The sequence below is a fragment of the Dermochelys coriacea genome, chromosome 15 (genome assembly GCF_009764565.3).
Source record: "Dermochelys coriacea isolate rDerCor1 chromosome 15, rDerCor1.pri.v4, whole genome shotgun sequence".
In the NCBI taxonomy this organism is placed as follows: Eukaryota; Metazoa; Chordata; order Testudines; family Dermochelyidae; genus Dermochelys; species Dermochelys coriacea.
Genome location: NC_050082.1, coordinates 29238364 through 29249362, shown reverse-complemented (window position 1 = coordinate 29249362; position 10999 = coordinate 29238364). Strand labels below are relative to the sequence as shown.

Genomic DNA, 10999 nt, shown 5'->3' with positions numbered 1-10999 from the left:
ACAAGTCCTCCTTTTCTTTTAGAGGGGGCAGAGTTGCCCTGAGCTGAAGGATGCTTTCTGCTCTCCCCTCCCCTCCCCCGGAAGGGTGTTGGTGGCTGGGGGAGAAGGCATGTTCCTTGCTCCCTGCAGCAGCTCTGACTGGCTGCTCTTCCCCAGGAGGTGGGACAGTGGGGGAAGCGGGGCTGACATTTGAAAGAGTTGGCAGCGTTGTGGGCGTTGTGGGAGGGCAGGGCATACCCAGCCAGTCTCTACCTGGTGGGGCTATCTGTGGCGCTCCTCGTGACTGGCAGCCAGCGGGGCCACAGGATTGCAGCTCATGGCCAGCAGGCTGCGGCTAGGTAATACCTTGCGGGGTGGGGTGCCCCACGTTCAGAGGGATCTAAATAGATTTGCTTTGCTTTGCTTTCTCTTTTTTTTTTTTTTTTCAGATTTAAACTTCTCTCCAGGATAATGCAATAAAGACATGAAGCACCTAATTTTCATTGGGGGACAACAGACGCAATGGTATATTTACCCAGTCATACCATTATGAAATCCTACAATTAAGGCTTCAATCAGATAAATGCAATTACATAATACGATCTTATACGATATAATTAAAAACATCTGCAATCAAACTGAAGCCGATGGTACAGTAATCCTTAATCAGAAATTACCCACCAGCAGCTCCAGTCTGAAGGCGCAGTGCTGGCGTTCCAGCAGACCACAAGGAGACATTCAGTTGGGAAGCCGTGTGGCTGTATCCGGAGGGAAGAGACCATGCAGGTTAATTCGTAGAAATCAAACCAAAGCACCTGTTGCAGTCCAGACAAATGCAACCCCGGTGCCTGCAAAGGAGCTGCCCCCATACCAGATTCTGCTTTCACTAGCACAGGTGTACACCTAGAATAACTCCGCTGAAATCAATGGAGTCCCTCAGGATTTCGATTGCAGAATGTGGCCCTTGTATTTCAACAGGCAGTGCGAACTGGGTCTACAAGCTGTAGCTACAGTGTGGACAGTGGCAGGACAATGATTGCTTTTACACACAGTTGCCCAGACTTTGCACCATCATGCACTTCACTGGCAACTAGCCAGGAGACCAAGGATCAGGGTTAATTTGCATCTTAATTTACCTTCATTAAAAATAAATGCACCCAACCTTAGCGTTGGCTGAGGTGCTGCTCTTCCTTCATAGCTGGAGAAGAACTCCTTGTTGTTGGGAGTTGACACAATAAAACCCTGCTGTTGATTAGCTCTGTCTTCAACCTCCAGCTGCAGCAGGCATGGTAGGACTGTGTCAACTGTCTTTGACACGGAGGCCACTTTACGGCCACCCCAGAAATTGGACTCATGAATCTTTTTTTATTTAAAAAAAAAAGTCTTAAGTAATTCAAAGCAACCAAACCATCAAGTGGACAATGCTGCACTTCCTCTGGTCCATCCAACAATTCAGCACCATGCAGCCCAGGTTGACACCAGCCTGTGCCCCAGTGAATGATACAGATCAGTAGGGGATCAGGACTTCCTTTGCTGGCAGGAGGCAGAGATGGAAGGAGCCATGCAAATGCAAGGGCCCTGCAGACTCTTCCAAAACATGGACAGAAATCCTGGAATCTGCATTAATGTCCTTACTTCAGAAAAGCCCAGAAAGGGCATGTCTTAGAAACGCTTTGATGTGGGAGACTTCTGTTGCCTTCTGTAATGTCTTCTTCTGTGAGACAAAATGAAATGGGAAAGGTCCAAGACAGATGGATGCTCATCTGACCCATTCACTTATTAAACCGCCCGGTAAATACCTGTAAGAAGCTCTCCAGAATGAATGCACTCTCTCTTTTCCTCTGAGGCAGAAAAAAGAGAAGCTTAAGTTGCAGAGAGAACACTTGACAGGCACTGCAGAAAGATCTTGCAAAGCTCAGATATAAAACCAGGGAACAACATTAACAACAACCAACTACGTTGACTGAAAAACCAATGGGCAACGCACAATAATTCCTGTGCCAGTTGTCGGAGCAGTCCCAAGAGGGTCTCTGCTGGGGACGAGCCCTGTGAGCCCAAACCATGTACCCCAGGTTGGACTGATCTGCCCGTGCTAAAACTGCCCAGCATTTCAAAACAGAAACCAGGGGCAGATGAGGTCACACGCTCAGGGCTCTGGCATGGCTCCCAAGAGCTTGCGCCGCACCAGGGGTGAGGGCAGAGTGGGATCAGCCAGCAGGGATGGTCAGAGATCTTCTCACAGCTGCCAAAGGTGGTAGGGACAGCATGCAGAGCAGCTGCATATGCTGCACCTGGAGTAAAGGCTATGACCCAGTGCTGGTCAGCAGCCCTTAGCTGGTGAACGGCGGGAGAGCATGGCCATATCCCCCACATGCCCTTCTGGGCAGTGTGAGCCCGGCCTACGTAGGGCTAAAGCCTTTAGGGAGTGGAGGAGTTTGCAGGAGCACACCCTGGGCTCCTACAAAGCCCCATCCCTGCTCAGTTTAAGAACAGTGCAGCAGGGAAAAGCCAGCCCCCTGATTAAGCCCCTCTGGAGTGGAGCTCTTCTCTGGCAGAGAGCCCAGAAAGGCAACCACCGTCCACCCCTCCCCCGGTCTCTGCATCCCCTGACCTTCCCAACCAGCTACATGCGCTCTGTCCCACACAGATCCGAAACACGAATAAGACCCAGCACTTTTCATCTACCGATCTCAGAGCACACGACAGAGGAGGTCACTATCATTATCCCCATTTTATAGATGGGAAAACTGAGGCACAGAAGAGTAAAGCGACTTGCCCAAGGTCACCCAGCGGGCCAGTGGCAAAGCTGGCATAGGACCCAAGTCCCCAGAGTCCCGGTCCAGTGCTCCATCCACTAGGCAACATAGCTGGAAGGTGGCAGGTACATGACTGTCTTGGTTTGATGGCGGGGTCCTGCTCTGCAAGCCAATTTAGGCAGCATCTTGGCACACACGGGGCCCTGGTTACCTGGCTCCCCGTGCGAAGATGCTATTTATTTTAAAGAGTCCCAGTGGCAGCACAAGGCAGTGAATCCAGCCTCTGCTGGGCCGGCGCTTGGCATATCAGAAATGCTGTCTGTTAATGGAGAGCTGTGTTTGTCCTAGTTGGAGCAGCAGAGCGATACACCTGGAGGGCATACATGTGAGGGAGCGGGATTGCTTAGCACACACGCTCCACTCTCTCCAGGGTCATCAAGACTCCATTTCCCAGTGCACACTGTCGGGAACCAGGAATCCTTCCGGCTCCACTCTGCTTTTTCACCAGGGCCTGGCAGGGAGTGATTAAGAATCAGTGCCCAGCCCCTGGCTCTGGGCCCAGACCCCTGCCGGCTGGTACCAAATGAAGATAAATGGGACGGATGGCACATTAGCATCCATTAATGCAACACCCTCGCCAGCGACTGGTGGAGAAACTTCCTGACACTCCGGGCCAAGAAGCGGAGACGAAGCTTCACACGCAGATGATTCTTTCAATAACGATGCTAGGAAAGCGGAGTGGGCCTGGCTGAGAACAGAGTCTCTGTGACCCAGAAAGGAGTGCTTTTGTTGGAGATGAATGGCAGGAGCAACTGGGTCCCTCCAAGAGCCAGCCCAGGAATGGGATGGGAACCCTCTCACCTCCAAATCTAGCAGCGGGGCTCTGCCCCAGATGACTATAGTCCTTGCCATCTGACAGCCTGTAGCAAATGGATTGGGGGGGTCATGTGCTAGGCCCGAGTGGACAAGTGTCCATGTCAGAAAGTCACCAGCAGGCTCAGCAGAGAGGCCAAGGATCGAGCTTCCTGCTTGCCCTTAAATGTGCTCCTTCCAAGTCAGAGTTGGGGCACATCAGCAGTACAGCAGTGGTGGCAGCTTGCTTTTGCTACTGTTACTGTGGAGAGATGCAAGGACATCAACCTGAAGGGGGAGAGGAGCCGAAGATGCCTTTAATTCCATTAGGGACTTGGCCATTGCCAATCTATTATACTTGGAAGGTGCTCCTGGTGATGTGTGGCAGTACAAAACCTAAAGCATAGATAGATAGATAGACGGGATGTCTAGGGATGGATACATAGATAGATAGATGCATATGGTGAAACAGACACAGACCTTTAATTGGTGTGACGCTGGGACACAGACTCAAAAAGTTGCTCACCTTCCTCACTCCCTCCCCCACCCAAATGTGAGCAATATAATTGTCATGCAAGCTCACCGGCTGTGGGCTGGCCCCTGGGAAAGATGGAGTGTCCTTCGTCATTTAGGGATGAATGGCGAGTGGCAGCCAAGTAGAAAAAGATGGCTATTGGCTCTGGGGAGTCCCAGCACATATATGGGAACTAGCTGAAAACACAGCAGAGAGCCCGGGCTTGCTGGCAACACACTGGGGATAATTTCTGGTGCGATGTGGATTTTCCATTGCTCGTCCCTAACCTTGGCAACCTCAGCTCCATGCTGCAGTAGGCGAGAGAGACTCTGGCCATTCATTTCAATGCTGTCTCCCTAACATGCCCCCTGTTGGTTGCACATGGAGGTTCATCGGACAAATGAGTCCCTGAGCTATTCATAACCAATTTGGGGCAATTCTAATGGAGCATTGCAGGAGGGCACTGTCACAAGATCAGTGTCTCTAGCTTTTCAGATGAATGCCTCAGCTCTGCCTCTAGGTTTCTGGCTGATAAACTCCACAGCTTTACCTTGGCATTCATCTTGCAGGGAGCCCATTACCGTGCAACACAGCACAAGTGGGAGCAGTCACCGATACAAAATTATACCGGCTATTACAGGGAGTAAAAGGTGGGAGGGGGAGGGGAGAGAAAGGGAGCACTAACGTGCCTTGACAGAGGGCTAACCTTGACAAGAACAGGAATAGCAAAGGAGACTGCTGAAAACTTACCCAGACTTTGCAAATAGTTGAAGAGAGAGAGACAAAAAAGGAGGTCAGATTTGAAACCAATGCCAAGCTTGAAAGGATCCTTTTAATCATAAAAGTCCAACAAACTTCTAAGAAATCTGTGTCTTGATCTGGTGCAATGTGCTACTGCAGCACCGACTTGATATTAAATTTGAATACATTGGAGGGAACAAGGGCAGGGTGACCTACAAGGCCGTGCCTCATCTCCACAGCGGCACTGTAATACAATCTCCTTCCTGTTCTAGGAGTGAAGGGCTCTTTCTGTTGCTCTGGCTGAGAAATTACTGCTCTGAAATAGCTTGTCCTCTTTCAAGTAAGTTGATTTCTGATTAGCTAAAGAGCAGAAACAGCCTGTTCTCTGTTTTCTTCAGTAGGCAGCTTGACCATCACGGTGCCTACAGAAAGCACGTGTGACTCCATATCAGGGCAGTGCTAATTATAGGTTGGCTACATGGCATCAGTAAGTGTAAAGTAAGCGGGTGGGTGATAGGACTGAGAGCTAGGACTCTGGGATTCTATTCCAGACTCTGCCACTTCTTACACCTACATTCGACGTGTGCATTGCTTCTTACTCCAGTAGCATGGCTACTGCAGGATAAGTGCCAACTATTGCTACCACTGGATGGAGTTACTCCGTTAGTTCAAGTGGTAGAGCTCCATGCTCTGGTACTGAAGTTTCTGGGTTCAGCCCCCTTCTGATGACCCATGAATAAGTCTCTGGGCCTTGGTTTTTCTCCTTCGGTAAAATGGCTCCAGTCACATTGACCATATCACACAGCTGTTGTGAGGAATAATGAGTGTTTGTAAAGTGCTTTGAGATCTTCTGTTAGAGAAGCTGTTCCGTTGTTAATTGCTAGGTATGATTATCATGGGATGTTGAGCAGGCTGTCTGGTGCTGTCAACGACCCCGTGTCCCTGTACTGATGAGCAGTTGTTCTAATCAACAGCAGTCTCATCAGGAGAACAGATCGCCATGGAAAGAGAATGTTCTCCCACTTTGCACTCCTTTGCGTGAATATGATATTGTAGCAAGAGACCGTTATCCTGGCACCAAAGCCACGTCTGCTGCCATCTCTTCATTAACATCATCATTAGGTATTGTTTTTGGAAGTTAAATCTAATGTCGGCTTCTCTGTATCATTCTAAGGGCAAGTAACACCTGTTCCTGTCTCAGGAGCTGAATAAATTGCACATTTTGCTGGCAGATGTGCACACAATGAGAAGAGAAGCTGATAAACAAAACTGCATTCAGGCGAGGTACAGAACTAATTGTTGGTTGTAAAAAAAACAAACAAACTAAAAAAGGATTGCTCTTTTGCCTTCACATTTTGAGTTTCCTCTAAGACTAACAACCCTCCTGCAGTTCCCAGAGAACAGGATTGGCTTCTTCCCTGGCTTCTTCACTGCATCCCACGTCTGCTCAGCCCTTAGACCCAGGCCTGGATTCTGATCTCAGTTGCGCTGCTATAACTCCGTGGACGTCAATGGAACCCGGAAGGTTCACACTAGTGTAAATGGAGACAGAATCTTATCTGAGATCTCTACCTGGAAGAGTTTACAAATGACACAAACAACAAGGGCTGGATTGCAATGGCAGCCTAGGACCTGTGTGGTGCTATTTAACCTGGCCATATGGCTTGTTACTGCCACACTTTTTGCTTTAGAGGTTCGGAGGTCTATACCCCGGTGACTCCTTCCTTAACACTTCTTTGACTCTGAATCCTGATCTTGAGTCTTATTTTTTAAAGGCATTTGGCACTTGAATGAGAAATGTCTCCCTCACAGTTAACTTCCTCCCTCGACCCTTCAGGGATTTTGAGTCTCAGCCCAAATCGGCTTTGCAGCTGAGAGAGAACATCCTACGTGTCCCTGAGCAGCGCTGTAGCCTTGCAAGGAGCAGCTGGGACACAGAGTAACAGTATTACATTCTCCAAAAGGCCTAAAAAACGCAGGGCCAGATTTATTTTTGGTGCAGCTCCATGGCCAGCATTGGAGTTGCACTCTGACTGAATTTGACCCACAGAAGTGCAGTGTCAGCCCCCAGATTGCCAGCCCCAGAAGTTCTGAAATCATGAGTCAGGCCCCCCAGCATCATGAAATTAGCCTTAAAATCGTGAGTTTAAAAAAATGTTAAATTCTTATTTGCCTTATGTATTTTGAGCTTTTAGGACAAATGTGAGTCTTTTTTCAGCTTTTATCTGCAACCGTGAGGACTAGAAACTTACTTTTGGTGTAAAATGAAAGCTGAGACTCTCACTAAATCACTTGATTCCAGGAGCTGGTACTTAAAACAAAACGTCAAATATCACAAGACTCACAATAAAATAGCAAAAGTTGGCAACCCTGATGGTTAACTTAGACCCAAACCTTGAATTTCGTTAACTAACGAAGAAGAGGGAACGGGGATAGTATTTAACGCAGAATCAGATCAACTATTTGCAATTTTAATTTTCGTCTAGTGAAAAAGCTTTTTTAAAATTAAAGATCCCTCTGGACCTTGGAAACCCCAACACAGGATGGGTAGATTTTCAAACAAGCTCAGCTCCTATTTAGATACAAAAATGAGTGGCCAGATTTTCAGAAGACCTGACATTGGAAATTTTGATCCATATCTAGGTGGTTACATGGGAGGTGAGCCCTTATGAAAATCTGCCATGTGTTTTATGAGCAGGACAACCGGGAAGTGAAACTGACTATAAACGGGAAGTGCAAATCAACATTCAGAGCCAAAAAGTTAGTGCACATGGTGAGAAGCGAATTTGATGTTCAGAAGTTCCATTTTAAGGGATCACACAGGGAAGGAGATTATTTTTTATGAGTAAGATTTTGATCTTGACAGTATCCCTTTAAACAAACCTGCCAATAGAAGAAAGAAAATGAAAAGAAAAAGCTCTTCCAATGTAATCGGAACAAGAGAGGAAAACAACAAAGAATTGAGAACTGCCCTGATATTATTTGCAAAAAGAAAAGGAGGACTTGTGGCACCTTAGAGACTAACAAATTTATCTGAGCATAAGCTTTTGTGAGCTACAGCTCACTTCAACTGAATGCATCCAATGAAGTGAGCTGTAGCTCACGAAAGCTTATGCTCAAATAAATTTGTTAGTCTCTAAGGTGCCACAAGTACTCCTTTTCTTTTTGCGAATACAGACAAACACGGCTGCTACTCTGAAACCTGATATTATTTGTATGTCTCTCTTAGTTAGCCTGTCTCCCAAAGAGGAACCAGTAAGGATCTTTTCCCTTAAAAATAGACTTTGTGAGGATGAAAAGGCCCTGTTCATCTCAGATAAAAAGAAGCACAAATGCTATTTGAACCCTGTGCATGGAAAGAGCTTTTCTCTGCTAAGTCAAGACTTCCAAGAGGTCTTAATGAGGGATGGCTGCATCTTTCTCACACCTGCTTGCTGCTGGTGGGGCACTTCCTTTTGAATCCCTTGCACAAAAAGTGTGAGTTCTTATCAAATGAGGCTTCCATTTGCTGAAGCAAGAAGCAAAGTGGAGAACAGTCAGAGAAGAACAACAAAAACAATTAAGAGCCTGGTGGGGACTGATTTAGGATGAGTGAGTGCGACATCCCAAATAACCTGGATTTTAGTGCTCAGGACTCAAACAAAGTCCATGGGACACCCTTGGTACCTCTGAAAATCAGACCCATAGTGAGCCAAATGCACCCACAGTCTAACACAATGGACTTTTTGATTGTACATGATCCATAATGGATAGCTAGGCTAAGCAATATCAAAGTGGATAAATACATGATAACCATCGACAAATATCCAAAGGACGTAACACACCAAGGAGGGAGGAGAAGTATTCAGGATGGACAAAGGGGACCCGACTAGGAAACATGGGGAGAAAGTGAGAAAAGGAAATTTTAGATTAACTATCAAGGGGGAGGGGGGGAATTCCTTAGTAGTGAGATTTGTTGGGCTGTAGAATAGACTTCCAAGGGAAGTGGTTGGGGCTCCATCACTGGAGTCATTTAAAAAGGATATCAGCAAAGCAGGAGCGAAAGGAATGATGGTGCACTGGGATTCAAATTAGATAGGACCCTCATAGGCTTTTCCTGTCTATAATTTCTATGACACCCACAGGGTGTGTTTAATCTAACCTACTGGTCTTGCTGTTTGTAACCTGAACACACCATGTAACCGGAGCCCTCCCAGCCAGTGCTCAATTAGCAGGGTTTTTCTGCCCAATCTGAAGGACGAGGTCTAATCTCTAAGACACCACCAGCCTCTGTCTATTTAAACCGGGGCTCATTCTCCTTTCATGGCTGAATGTTATTACTGCTAATTAAAAAAAGAGAGGGGGAGAGAGAGAGAGAGAAGGAGAAAGAGCATTATAGTTGTTCTTGTCTAATTGCAACATTAGGGACATTATACTTCACACCTCCTCGGAGCAGTTGTCAAACTACTACATAATGTTCTCCTCTCGTGTTCACATCATCACCGGAGTGGTAACAGGAGATTTCCATTATATAATCAGCCACCATCAAAATCCTCAGGCTGGCTGCAAAAAGAGCAACGATATGGATGGGTTGCGTCCTACGGAGCCTGCAGCAAAGGAGGGGCATGGGCGTATTGTGTATTAGTCAGTGATACAGAAGAACGTGTATCTCTCTGTTTTATGGTTGCTCTTTCTGACATGCCCCAGTCCCCTGCGATGCCTGCAGCCTGTATTCATAGGACATGGGAAAGCCTCCAAACCCAGCCCAGTGGCCCATCACAGAGGCCATGCCAACTGTCCCACATGCCTCAGCCCCATGCAATCCTGGCACAATCTAAGTGGCAAAAATGGGGGTTGCTTGACAAAAATGGGGGACCACTGGCAAAAATGGGGATTGCTTGGGTTTTGCAAAATCAACTCCAAACCCAGGACTGCTAGCTCAGCTCCAGCCCACACTGATCTTGACAGTATCCCTTTAAACAAATCTGGCAATAGAAGAAAGAAAATGAAAAGAAAAAGCTCTTCCAATGTAATCGGAACAAGAGAAGAAAACAACAAAGAATTGAGAACTGCCCTGATATTATTTGCAAAAAGAAAAGGAGGACTTGTGGCACCTTAGAGACTAACAAATGCATCTGATGAAGTGAGCTGTAGCTCATGAAAGCTTATGCTCAAATAAATTTCTTAGTCTCTAAGGTGCCACAAGTACTCCTTTTCTTTTTGCAAATACAGACTAACACGGCTGCTACTCTGGAGCCCACACTGTGTCTCAGACCCACCCACAGCTCAGTTGGGTGGAGAAGTGGCCACATAAATGACTCCTCTCTACGCTTCTTTTACCCTACGCTGATTTCATTCCCAAAGAGAGGCTCCCTTTTGCGGTAGGAGTATGGGGCCAAATCCTGCAAAGTGCGATCCTGCAACCCACCTAAAATCAGACTGGACCCTCACCACGGCCCAGAGCTCAGACTTGCTTTGAGGGTCAGGGAAGTTAAGTTGCTCCTTGGCTCTGCACATCTTGGCTTCATCTAGAAGCAGAAGAGCTGAAATGGGGCAGATAAGGGTCTACTCACAGGGTCTCCAATCTGGCCAGGACCAAGAAGGATTGGAGATCTCTTGGAGAGAAAGCCTGAACCCTGCTCTTGGGATTTCCAGCCCTAAACAAGCCTTAGAGAAGCAGCTATCGTGTTCATCTGAATCAAATGCTCCGAGTGGAGGTGGCCCTGAGGGGCACAGTCAACAACTGGAACTGGATCCAAACAAACTTCCCCTAAATTTGGACCTGGGGGGAGGGGAAGGTTTGGATTCTGCCCAGTTGTAAGGTCCCCCCTACCAACCCCAGATGGGGGCTGTGAAGTTTCATTTGTCACAGTTTGTGAAGTGCTTTGGAGTCTCTGGAGGAAAGGGCTATAGCAATGCAAAGGACAGGCTGGTCCCGACTCCAATTCCAAAGGCAAAACTCCCATTGACTTCAGTGGAAGCAGGCTTGGGCCCTATATCATTAGCCCACTGTTAATTTGCTGCATACAAGCTCCTGCTGCCATGGTTACAGAGTCAATGACTCCAAGACCTCCTGGTTTGCAGCAGCCAGAGGTGGGTCTGAGGGGCCTGCTCTGGCCCCCACTGTTGTCACAATGGCCAAGGGTCCCTCCAGGCTCGGCCCAAGGCTCTAGCTCAC

The 10999-nt window shown here is 47.5% G+C and overlaps 1 protein-coding gene across 1 annotated transcript in view; it reads right to left on the bottom strand.

Moving 5' to 3' along the window:
• Positions 1-482: 482 nt before the first annotated feature.
• MVK (mevalonate kinase) overlaps positions 483-10999 on the bottom strand; it is a 56169-nt gene continuing 45652 nt past the window's right edge. Inside the window, exon 11 of the transcript XR_006275916.1 lies at positions 483-1693. The gene's annotated coding sequence lies outside the window, so the exon portion shown is untranslated. The remainder of the gene's footprint in view (positions 1694-10999) is intronic.